Here is a 13,457-nt window from a genome sequence, read left to right as displayed (position 1 = left end):
CCTGTAGGCAGCCACGGGCACCCACGCACGCAGAGCCCCAGCCCCGGGAACGGCCGAGGCGCGTCGCGGGTGGTGGGAGGGTACAGGCAGCGCGCGTGGCAGCGTTGCGTGACGCGCAGACGGGCTCTTTGGGCGCGGGGGCACAGGCTCGTCGTGTGCCGTAGACGCCGGGTTTTCACCGAGGTTGGGCTGGTTGGGTGCGAGGCACGGGTATGGAGTGTATGGACGTACATTTGTATGGTAAATGGGGTGATGTGCCGTGGCGAGCTTTCTTCGACGTGGTTTGTGGGTACGGTGTGCGTGTATAGGGGCCAGGGTATGTTAGATAGGACACACAGGTGTGGTAAGTGTGTGCGTGTCTGTTTCTGTACTGTGGGTGCAGGGCTGGTGTATGCTTGTAGGAGGTAATGGAGAAGAACCGTTCGGCAAGAAAATGAAATTTTAGAGGATGTGAACTGTGAGATTAAGAGTCACACATCCTCACAATAGGTTCTGCCCCGTACTTTCACAGTGCACCAGTCGACGTGGGTTTTGCAGGCGCATACTCCTCAGAGCAGACGTCTGCAATAGAGAGAGCCATGTGTCACACAATTTGACTGCAAGTTCAAGATGCTGAATTGCAGCATTGCACTTTCCAGCTCGGTCACCAGTGGGCTAGCCTAACCCACAGTGTTATCTCTGTCAGAGGCAGGCAGAAACAGCATTTTGAACAAAGTCTGGGAGCTCCCTTTAATGGTAGAGGTGCATACCTGAACTCTGCATCAGAATTGGCTCTTAATACCATGTACAAGCAGTAGTGGTGGGTATCAATAGCCTCTGCAGATGGTTCTGATGGGAAGACTTTTTCTTTGCTTAACTGGTACCTATGCTTAAATTACATCTTTGGCTAAATTGTGACTTACATGCATATCTGTGTGAAGAGTATCTCATTCCTTATCAGTTCTGGGTCAGCAACAAAAATACCTTGTTATAGAATCATAGAATAGTTTGGGGTGGAAGGAACCTTTAAAGGTCATCTAGTCCAGCCCCTCTGCAGTGTGCAGGGAGAAGTAGGAGAGACTTGTTCTGTGTGAAATAGGAGAGAAATCCTAGCAATGAATCTGTTTTGCTGTTGCTCTTCTGTCTTGCGTGCTCTTCGCAGAAAGCAGGCACGTGACACTGAAACAACACAAAAGTAGTTATTCCTAACTACCAAAGTAGTTTTCCTGCTTGAAAACATTTATTAATACTTTAGTTTTCACAAGTACTTCTTGCAGTTAAAGGGAGAACAATTCTACAATGATAACCTCACATTTAGGGGCCAGATTATTTGAGATGCAGTTCAACAGGGCTTGCTTTAGGTGTAAGACCTTTGAGATGAACTGCGGGCTAAAAAAATTTGCAGTCATGTTAGACTCATGGCTGTTTGAGATTTCAAAGACCACATGCTAAAAGTAAGTATAATAGTAGTTTGCAGTGGGTATTACCTATTTAAAAAGTGTAAAAAGCTCTTTTTAATCCCTTGATTCCGCTAGATAAACTATCATACTTTGTTTAAAAGGTTGTTCTTAACTGTAGCTATGAAGTTAGTTCTGATTAGTTTGTATTTATGCATCATCATGACACTGACAGATAATCGACCATTTCTTCAGTCCAAGCAATGCTTATAAGGCCCATATAACCTGTGCACTACATATAGATTCTGTAGATTTGCCACAGTCAGATTCTGAGCAATCCAAGCGTGACTCTTAGTATTTTAGACTGTTTTGATTTTCTTAAAATCTGACAGATGCAGTAAAGAATGGCCAGCTGTTTATGTGTATATATATATACACAGTGAGACTATGTATACATTATATAGGTATGTAATATATATCATATATGTAACTGTATAAAAATTATTCATATACAGATAATATATAAACCTTTCACTTTGATTAAGATTGTAAATTTTGCAGAACTGACATTCACATGGATGCTGACTATTTTGCTTTCCATTCAGACTCCCCTTCTGAAGTCTCAGTGATGCTATAGTTCTTACTAGAGTCCTGAGACATGCATGAACAACCATAAAAATGTAATGGCTTCTGTATCCTTTGACATTAAAGGAAGACCTTAATGCCTGTCTTTGGATTTGGGTATGGATAGCATCTGTGGCCTATAATTTCAAGAGGGTTGTTTTAAACATTGTTCTTGAGTCTGTCTCTGGAGCATGCAATCATCACTGCTTGCTGTTGCAGAGGTGAATGACAAAAATAGTCCTGTCTGCCTCAAATGGCCTCATCACTGATGAGCGGCCAGACTTTAAGGCTCCCAATTTACCTGCGCTGAACTGCACCCTTCTTCTTTCATGCAGCAGTTGCTGCCAGGCTGTGCCTATGGGCTCTCCTTCCTCAGCCCCTTTCTGCCCACCCACTCCAGCTGCAAAAACCCACTCAGGGGCCTATCAGGTAAAGAGGATATAGTCAGCTATTTACCGTCACTGGAAGTGACTGTAGCCCCTGTAAAAGGGGAAACATAACTAAGGGTCGTGAAGTTGGTAGCAGAGGGGGTGCATGGTGGGGAGGTGTGCCTTAGGACCTGGCTGGCTGGCTCACACTGCCCCCACATCTAGTTTCCAGGTAAACTAAAGGTCTTTTAATAATTTTAGTGACTTTAATCTACCAGCAGGACACAGAATTTACTTATCTGGTTGCTGGTGAGGAATAGACTATGTATTTTGCAGCTCTGATCTACACCATGACAGAGTGCTGAGTAGAGACATGATCTAATCAAGAATAGCTGCCTACAGAGAAATCTGGTAAGGTACCTCTTCTCCTAAGTGTGGATGGGAGTAAGGATTTGATTTCCTAGTTGGAACGTCCGGTAGCTATGAGATGCAGCTTACATGGTACGTAGAGTTTTCCGTGTGATTTACAGTTTTCAAATCTTGGCTTATACTTTAGATAAAAGCAGGTGGTGAAAATTGTCAGGGAGAGAGGGGAGGATTGGGTGTCACTGACACTATTTACAGATTTTGTGATTAAGTATTTCCAGAATCTTTTAAAATATTGAACTTTTACAAAGTTGAGTAAGTTATCCAGATTTTCAAGTCCTGGTTTTATAAATAATGTATTTTACTAGCAGTCAAACTACCTAATAAATTAACAATGACTGCTCTTTACTGAAATGTTTGTGTATCCAGTTTTTAACATCTTTACATTGTGGTCTTATATGAACTTGTTGCCTGGTCAGTGGAGTTGCTACAATTTGGGCTTTAAAAGCAACCAGTACAAGGATTAGCGATGGCTGCTGTGAGGAGGAGAGAAGCGGGACAGGCTGCCTTTGGATAGGATGCTCACCCATTGCAGTCAAACATGGAGTTTAGTAGAGATGAATCCACTTACCAACAGTTTCAGCATTTTCTGTTAATTTCCCTGGAACTTTTCTAGTGTTCCTAAATAGACCAGAGACTATGCTTAGCTCATAAAAAACCTGGTTTGACTTTTGTAGAGATTCTTTTAATGGACTTCTACAGTACAGACCCTGCTGGTCAGTGCCGTATTAGCAATATTTGAACACAGTGCTAACGCCATTTCTCTTCCCCCTACTTTGTAGGGCTCTTGCTTCACTTCTAAAGCCCTGTACCAAAAGGTCTATCTTCTTTTCACATCTCAGCACTTTTCCAGGCTCCTCTTTTCACGTTGATGCACTTACCCTCTCGTTTCATAGCTCACAGCTCTTGTGATCAGATTACATCTTCTGCAAATTGTGGTGTGTACATGTTACTTCCAGGAATTCTTGGGTTTGTATCAAATAACGGAGTCCCAAGTATCTCAAAGATGGTGCTCACCACTTCTTTTCACAAAAAGAAATTAAGAATACTTTCAAGCAATGATTTTTCAAATTCAAATATTTTACAGATGTCTGAGAATGTTCCTCCCCAGCAAAAATACATTTTTAAAGTGGAGAAGTGTACTTGCTGGACATGCAAAGAAATTGGTTTGCCTTTTCCAAGTTAGTATGGAGAAACAGGCAATCATATTCAGCATTTGAACAGAAGATTAGCTTTAACTTAGAAAATGGAAATATTACAAGCTTTTTCTGAAACACTGATCATTTTGTGTTTAGTACATCCTGCACAAAATTAATATTTTTAAATTATATAATGTTAATTTCTCTTTATGTTTTGAGTAGTTCTTGAAGATGAACAAAATACTGGGGTCTGGAGATTGCTTTCAAAAATACTTTTTTCCCCCCCAAAATCCGTCTGCTTTATACAGAGGAAAAGTTTATCGCAACATATCTGTCATTCAGTTTTCAAAATGTATCAGTGGACAGCTGTTTGTGTCTACTGGAATGTGCCAGACATAAGAATCTCGAATCTTAAGTCCTCCTTTGGCTCCTAGTCAGGGGTGGTGTTTGACAGAAATGCTTGATAAATGTTCTTAAGCTTTATAACTATGCTATAATATAACATCTGAATCAGCCTGTGCTCATCTCCGATGTCCTTTGGATAAAATAAGTGGACTTGGCTGCATTTCATTTTTTTCCCTTTTTTTGGGGGGGGGGGTGGTGTGTCCGGATATTTTGCAGAGTACTTGATCCTTTTGGTTGAATGGCATCATAATAGCCTTGGAGAAGTGAGACAAGCCATGTGTTTTCACAGAGCAGACTCTTAACAGCTTAAACAAAGATCTTATTATCTATGCCTGACTAGGCAAAAGTAGAAATACTCTCAGGACTCAAAATTGGATACTGGCAAGTGCTCCTGGATGGATAATGGTGACAACGCACTAGCAGTGTGGTCTGCAGGAGGTACTGACAGTATTTACTGGGATCCAGCTCGTATCGGAGGCAGTCCAGCACAGAGTCTGCATAGACAAAAGTGTACTGCATCAGAATGTGCTGGCAACCTCACCTTGGCTGTTTCTGGATTGAAAAAGTAGATTATAATAATAAAAGTAGATTAAAAAGTAGATTACAATAACAGAAAAATAACTAAATAGAAGCAGGATGTAATTGTAGTTGTACTGTCCATTACACCTCTAAGGCTAAAACCTGTGATACAAGAAACAGTCAAACTGAAAGCTAGTAAATCAATGACAATTTGCAAACCAGCTGCTGAGATTCAGACTGTACCTCTGAAATGTTGGCAACTCCCCAGGACGGCTTCTAGGCAGAAGTTGTAGCGTGGACATGGTTATGGCAGCACAAGGTAATTGTCACACTTATCAAGGAGCTGGTGGTCAGCTGTTTCATCCCAAAATATTATGGTATGAATGAAAATGAAATATATATGGCACTGCACAGTGTGTTCCCTGTAATACAATGCCTGGGACTGGGATATCACACCTATAAAAGCTCTGTCAATAATTTTCTCATAATAGCAATGATTTTCAGCAGTACTAAGATATCTCAAAGTTGGAAGGAAATGTTTTCTAAAAGGTCTTACTCATGGAAAGTTTGAGCAGTTTATTGCAGGAAGTGAAATGAAACAAGTAGAAAACAATGTTAAATTTAGATAATTTTTCCAAGGCCCTAGAAGTCGCCAGGACATGCTATGAAAATTTCTGTGCTGCCATTTTGCTATACTCAAGAATGGAACTGAGATACATGGTTTGAGACATGAAGCTATCGCAGCTGAGCAAGGACGTGAGATTCTCAACTTCTCAGAAATATGGAAAAAATAGCAAGACAGAGAAAGTTTCAACTGAGGTAGCTATGTCTCAGTTTCAAAGCCAAGACTGGAAAAAGTGTGATGACAGACTGTACAAGACAGAGACTTACAAGTGCTAATAATGATGGTTGATCTGTCAGATTGTCCATATACTTGGAGAGAAATCTCAGCTGTCTTTGAAAAATACTGAAATTACCTAGAGTGCTAATGTATACCTTAAGGTCATATACTGATAGCCAAACTATAATGATCACTCAGAGCAGATGTTCTCTGAAAATCACACACAACGAAAATGTGGTTTGAGGAATCTAGAAGCGCCATCCATTGGATCACAGACTGAACACTTCTCAGGAGAATGTGTGAAGTTGGGTTTCCTCTTTCTGTTATTTGGAGGCATTACTATTAGGTAGCAGCATGAAAGGTGCAGCCTCAGCAGTGGTGCTTAGGCAAGAATACAGGACAGGCCCTGGAGAATAGATGGAAAAGGCCGATAGGGCAGCAGGAAGTAGAAAAGAAGTGCAGAGAAAGTGCTTCAAAGAACTGGGAATAAATTGCTGCTCTGTGAAGAGCAGTCAGCACCACACTTTGGATGGAGCTCAGTGCCATTTAAATGTGTTGTATCCATGATGGCCTGGACTTTTCCAGCCATATTGAGACTTCTCTAAGTTGTGAAAGAGATTTGGAAGGGTCTAAGTTCTTACCTGAGACATCTGTATAAGCCTATGCTAGCTGTGTGGGGAAATCAGATGTCCAAATCAAGGCACTAGTGAGCTCATCTCACTGTACAGGCCTATAGTATAAACTTTAGACATCTGCATTAGTCACCTTGTCAAGGGGGAGAATTAGACTCTTTAAGGGCATGATCCGTCTCTTATTTTCAATGAGTGGTTTAGGACAAGATAAATGGTGCACCTAGATTTGTCTGTGATTCCTCACTGAATGAGAAGGGGGTATAGAGAATTAGTACAGACATATCTGGGTTTTGTACCATATACAGTATGTTGCATCCAAGTGTACAGTATACATACAGATTCCTTCAACCTGAATTAACTATTTAAGGCTTAAGTAGAAGGTTGAGGTGTGGGAAATGCTTCTGGCAGGACACTTTCTGTGTCACAGCATTAGCCAGCATCTCAAGACAACATGCAGCAGATGTCAAGATCCTTTCATCACTCTGCTGTCAGGCATCAGAAAAACTGTCATGTATGCAACAACACTACTGTTACAATGCTTGCTACGTTGTTGGCTTTCCATCAGCAATCTTTGCTGTCAGTTCTTTGAATACAGGTAATTCCAGAAAAGATTGATTTAGGTGAACTGTTGAATCGAGAGCATTTAGAGCAGAGAAATAAAAGATGAAGCCTGTTCTGAAAACATGGAAATCCCAAAGCTATGGAAAGTGAGGGAGTAAAACCTGCAACTGACTTTCTGAAAAGGAAAAAGGAAGATTAATGCAATCATTTAGAAATTAGGAAGTAGGCAAAAATACATTTTTTTTTTAGCCTTTAAATTGCAGGCATAGATCTTTGTACCCTTGATGAAAAATTAGAAAATATCACTAATAATATTCATTTAGCCCTTCTATAAATAAATATTACCATATCTGTCGTAATATTTCATTTGGTGGATGACTGTCTAGTGCTAGAAAGAAAGATACAAAAGGTGAAAAATGAGTAATAATAGCTAAGCAATATCCAAAAGCATTATCCCACACAAAACCATTGGATATATGGTGAAATTACACTGAGACCACATTTCATTTAAATAATTTATATTCATGGCTCATATTCCTGAACAAATTACTGGCTGGATTTTTTTCCTGCATCTTAGAGACCGGTTTAGGTCAGCAGATCTGGGAAATACCATAAACTTTTTACAGCTCCACCCTTCTAAGAGAGGCAATTTGTGCCGGGGTCAGAGCAACTGGAACCTCATCTCATTTACATTTGTATTTTAGGCTCTTCAGAGAACTGTCATCCTTTGTAGATCGGCATAGCCAAGCTGAGTTCTGTCTCACCCATTGAGAATAGAGGGGACAGTTAGTACAAAAATAGATTTATGTAGAAGAATCCTGGTAAGTCTGAGCAGAATCCAGCTTCCTTATTAGATTCTTATGGAGAATGGGACCAGTATATTGCTTGTAAATATTTATGTAAGGTTAGAAAACAGCATTATTCCAGATCATTCCCTTGTATGAGCTACCATAAGAGAAAGACTCAAGGAAAGAGCCTGATAGTGTTTTGGAAGTATAAGCAGGTAAAAGTGCATTGCAGAATATAAGAGGTCAAAGTGCATTCTTAGCCTTGGAAACAGTCAAATCTGTTATCTGCATTTCATTGTTTTTAATTTCAGTTACTTCCAATTTTAACAGTTCAAAGAGAAAGGTAGTAGAATCATCTTCCTTGAATGACAGGAAATGAAAAGGTTGCTTTCCATTAAGAAGTCCAGAACAATGTAGAATAACTCAGTCTGTTGGTCATGGAAGAGATAAATGACCAATAAAACTAATGAAAATATCTTGTCTTTGGGAAGATCAATAATGCTGTTAAGATTTTGACTAATCTTTTTTAGAGAGGTTGTAGAAAAGCTCTTTGTCTAGTTAAAACTAATCAAAGGCAATCTGTCAAATATGCAAGATCTATTAAATCAACTTTCGGCATTTCATATATTTTATATACTCTGCAATGTGTAAATCTCTCAGAGGAGAGAAAACAGAAATACTTTTCTTGTCCTGTGAAGGTATAGGCTAGCCAAACCAGTATCCAGGACTGAAACTGGAAGGAGATGTAAGTAAACAAAAATTGGACAGAAGTTCGTGACCAGGCTGCTAATCAAAGCAAAACAAACTGAAAAGCTCTCCAGTGGGAATGAATCATTTAATAAGGTCTTATTATGGGGCAAATTCCCATGACCATTTGGGGGGAAGGGGTTGAGGATTTATAGGTGAAGAGAAGGTTACACATTTGCTGTGAAGAGAAACAGTTTGGAGGGAAGGTGAGCTGCAAACCTGCAAAAGAAACTGAAAGTCCTCTTGTGCTCAGTTAACCTTCTTTTACGTAGGTTTAGAGATAACCTACCTTGCCTTGGAGAAGATAGCTTGTCAGGGGTACTAACCTGGCAAACAGGAACATGGGTGGGACAGACTGGCTGACCTTGTAAGAACCTCTGAACAGCTTTTGCAAGAGCTGATGAACTATTGGTGGATCAACAGTGTAGACTCCTGAAAAGAGAGGAAGAAGGGAGCTATGTCTTACTCCTCTTTGGTGACCTAACTGAGCTTTGACAAAGTCTGTAGAAGGTACAAGCTACTCTGTTACATAAAGAGAGAAAGGCTGTTGGTGTGGAGGCTGTTTTTCTTTTGAATGTAGAACATAGCTGCTAAAAAGGATGTACTTAAACCATTCATACATAAGCAAAACCAAGTTTAATAGAAGACAATACTTTGACCATACCACACCGTGCATTAAATCGAATCCCTTTCTTCAAGTTGTAGAACTGTAGAATTACAAGTGTAGATTTCCATATGGGTAGAATTGCAACTTGCTGTATTCTCTTTGGCAGGAAAGAATATCTGGCTGAAGCTGAGTTGCCTTCCCTAAAGTGATGCCTTAATTTACATGTTGACTTTGTTCCACATTTTAGAAGACATTGTTATCCGGGACTGAATTCCCTAAGTGTAACATCTTGTTAACTGATTGATTCGGGTGTTTTTCAGTGAAATATTCCTAAAAATCTAATAAAAAAAGGTGTCTGCTCTAGCTTTTTTGTTTTGCTCTTGATGAAGAGTCACTGTGGTGAAAATCAGAATTAACAAAAGAACATTGTAAGAGTTGCAAATGGAGCCTGGGAGAGTAAAATGACCCATTATCCAGGTGATACAATACTTTATGTAACCCACAGAAATAAACCAAATCATCTTAATCATATTCTAGGCTGCAAAAGCAGTACTATGGATAAAATTATTGCTTATATTAAGGAAGAAAGAAATGATGGAACAACACAAAATTCCATGACATTTCTGTCATATATTTACAGAAATGGTTTAAACATAATTTGATCCACAGAGCTAATATGCCTTATTATTTCTAACTGAAAATTTGGAAGATACTAGTTTGTGCAGAAAAAGTTACAAAAATCTGGTAGGAAAGTGTTGTCCAGTATTATTAAATTAGGCAGATTTTTCACTTGTTTTACTTTTTCCCATGGGGACTTTCAAACACCTGTAAGAATGAGAAATTTTACAATCATTTTCCAAGCAGGAAGGAATTAAGTTTCCAATATAGAAATTTAAAGCCTTGGGAACTATGCTTAACAATTAGTGTGGCATGGTTTGAAGAGAATTTATGTAGAATTCAGACTGAAAATAAGCTCTCTGCATCCTAATCTTCTTAGGTGTTACTATGAATAGGAAACAAACCCCAAAAAGTTCATAAATGGCATAATTTAATTATGACAATAGTAAGGCTTAATTATGTTGCAAAATAGTCTTTGAAGAATAGATTCTTGATTGCTTCAGAATGGACAGTTTTTACCACTGTGGAGTAGGCATTCAATCCATGTATTCGTACCTTCAGCTGTACCAGGTTCAGTTATGCAGAAAAAATATGTAAATAGAATAACAAAGAAGTAAGAACATAATTTGTATGAAAACCAGTTAGTTTTATTTCAGGATTATAGACAGAAAAAAAAATTTAGATAATATAAATGTAAACTTCCAGAGTTTGAACAAAATTAGTACAATGTGTCATGAAGTAAACTGCAGAAAACATCTGATTTCCTAAATGAAAAAAAAGAGTTAAATGTAACAGTTTATAAATGAAGTACTGACTATGTCTATAATTAGATGGCATCTCAATAATAACATTTAAATTCTCTTAGACACTTTACAGACTATGATGTGAAATTGTTTGTTTACATAAGATGATGGAAACGCTACAGCATGGAGGGGAATTAAATAGCTAATTTGGTTTTGTCCCCAGAAAGAGACTGACCAAAAGAACAGTGTTACCAAAGATACTGGAATTGAGTTTTCCCTGTGAGAAGTAATGTTAGTAATATATCATGCAGACAGAGTGCACACTAATTTTCCAAATGGTAGATATTTACAAAAATGCTATTCCTGAAATGGAAACATCCAATTATAGAGCCTGAAGTGTTACTACAGTTCAAGCATAACCACTTTGCTCTGTTTAGCACCAATCCAAACAATTCCAAAACAAACCTAAATAACTTTTAAAATAAACTGCACGATCATGTTCTTTTTTAGTTAAATTACCTAGTATAGACCCTTGACACACGTGAAGCAGAAAGGACAAGTGGATAACTAGAATGAAATGGATTGACTCCAGTTCTGCCATTGGAAGTGTTCAATTGCCGTTGCAATTACAGTCCATTCCTGCTTGCCAGCCTTGTTCCCACTGAGATTGCTGCCCCACTGGTAACTGCTGTAGCCCCTCTTGGGGCCATGACCTCAAGTTTGAGGACTGCTTTACTCTTACCTGTATGGGTGCACATGTACCAGAATTACAGACATTTATTCCATACTTATTTTGATAATCAAAAAGAAGGCTGAACAGAAGAAAGTTAGCCATTAAATGTGCACCATTTAATGTTTGACCATTGTTTTCAGTGATAGTTTTAAATATCCAATTTTTTTTCTCCCTTTTATTGCTTTATTTCTACTAGTTGTAAGATAGATACTATAAATATGTGAAGGAGAAAAACTGCAGTTTCTCACAGCAAGTGAGATGTTTGGTTGGCATCTGTTACACAGGCAGCTACTGTAGATCTCTCCCTTCACTAGATTATCTATTTGTAGAAGAATCTCTCCATGGCAGGTTACTTAGCATTTATTTTCCTTTCACCTAAGGAGCCTGGATTATGGTCCAAGAGCTGTGCTAACTTCTAATGTTGCCAAACTGTTCCAAATCCATTGGTGACTTCTCAGGAATCCCTTCTAGTTTACTTATGCAGGAAAGCTAGTGGATACAGCCCCAGCAATTAAAAGGTTACCACTCCCAGTGATGTGTTCCCCCTCAGCCAGAAGTTACTTTCACAGTAAAGCCAAGAGGGAAGGTGTGTATGGCTGAAGTGCAAATCCAGAGCCTTTGTGTCTATGTTCCTCTGTCATTTGAACCAAAAGGTTGGGCATTGCGCTGAAGTGGCTGAGCTGTGATCACACCATCTGTCTGGCTAGGGTTCTCCTGGAGAAAGTAACCTTTGCAGAGGTCAGCAAGAAATATCGGGGCATCTTTAATGGCAGCTGTCTGCAGATGAAAGCTATGCTACTAAACTGTTGAAACCCAGCAATATTTATCAACTGGATTATTTTGTCCCAAGTGATGACAGAAACCTAATGAGCCTGATTTAGACAGTCAAAACCAAAGAACTGTTCCATTAATTGAAAGGAAAAAAAGTCTTTTAAAGGTATGGCCCTTAAATCCTTGATTTTTACATTGATGTGACTGTCTTCATCTAAACTCTTATACCAAATGTGCAGTAGTGAGCAGCTGATGGGTTTTTTTGACTCTGGTGAACAAATGCTGGGCTTCTCTCAATCAAAGGGAAACATACATAGCTTTAATGGGACAGAAGTGTTGCAGTTCTTTGGAGAATCCATTTAAAATTATTGTAAGAAGGATTTGGTAAGTGTCTGCTGTTTGGAGACTGCATGTTGATGCACACATTGTCACCAGTGATGATATATAATTCCTGGGGCCTTTCTGATCCCTTACAGGCTTTCTTACTCCTGTTGCATCTGTGCTGCTGGCATCTTTAAACTGGGTATCCAACACAGTATCTTCTGCCTCTAAAAGCAAATTCTGGAAATAACCATCTTGCTGATGTGGGCTGAGACCCAGTCTTAGCATGGTTTAAACTGCTCTTAGGAGAGAAGGAAGTTTACTCTTGACTTGTCAAATAAGGCCGTGTCTGTTGTATATTTAAGGCTGCTTCAAAATCTGCATCTGCACCATAGCAAAAATATTGCTCCTGCATCTCATTCAGCAACTTTCCTCTCAAAAACTGTATGTCTAAGTGCATCACAGCTTTTTGGTTTAGAGTGGAAAGAATGCTGAATGGCTTTTCTCACTTTAAAAACCCCAGGATGGAATACAGAGGTGGAAGTGGTTACTGAACATAAATTCTTTCAGAAATAGTAAATATCTGGAAATTTCTTTCCACTGAAGCCATCCTGTTAAGTGTACACTGCACAATAAAAGCATAGTGTGTTTTCTGACTAAGCAGTTTGTTAACAAGGTGGTTGAAAAGGCAAACAGTAGTAAAAATAGTTCTTGTAAAACCTGTGGAATAGTACAAATCTTTTGCTAATCACAGAACGGCCTTGTGACTCTGTCCTACACTAAAAGGATTTTTAAATTTTTATATTAGTTTTTGATGAGTATCTAGTAACTCTTCCTCTCCTCTCTTTGATGGACAGACAAGGAAACAAACAAGTTTTATCCCTGCTATACGCTGCAATGACTGACAATGGTAAAAGTACTCTGAGGCTGGGGATTTTTTTCTCTAACATAAGCAATGCACACTTGAAGTATTTTTGCATGCCAGACGTACCACCCTTCAGATTATTTGCGTGGCTGCAATATAAATTGGATCAAGCAACTAATTTGTCTTGGATTATTTTTTTTAATCATCATCTGCTTTGTTTTGACTTTTTTTTTTTTCAAGTTAGATCAGTTTCCCAGATAAAATTCACAGCCGGTCCACATAAAAAGTACCACTGCAACTGAGGGTAGAGTGCACTGTCTCAGGGGATGAATAAACAGTGGGAAAAGAGAAGGAAGGAAATATTTTACAGTGA

At 39.0% G+C, this 13,457-nt stretch overlaps 1 protein-coding gene across 1 annotated transcript in view; it reads left to right on the top strand.

Annotated features, from left to right (window-relative positions):
- The first annotated feature begins 218 nt into the window (after window positions 1-218).
- Window positions 219-13,457, top strand: part of SLC22A16 (solute carrier family 22 member 16) — a 33,090-nt gene continuing 19,851 nt past the window's right edge. The window contains exon 1 of the mRNA XM_026844981.1: window positions 219-240. The gene's annotated coding sequence lies outside the window, so the exon portion shown is untranslated. The remainder of the gene's footprint in view (window positions 241-13,457) is intronic.

The sequence above is a fragment of the Athene cunicularia genome, assembly GCF_003259725.1.
Source record: "Athene cunicularia isolate RWA chromosome 3 unlocalized genomic scaffold, athCun1 chr3_part1, whole genome shotgun sequence".
Lineage (NCBI taxonomy): Eukaryota > Metazoa > Chordata > Aves > Strigiformes > Strigidae > Athene > Athene cunicularia.
Note: the sequence above shows the minus strand (reverse complement) of the source record. Positions and strands in the feature narration are given on the sequence as shown.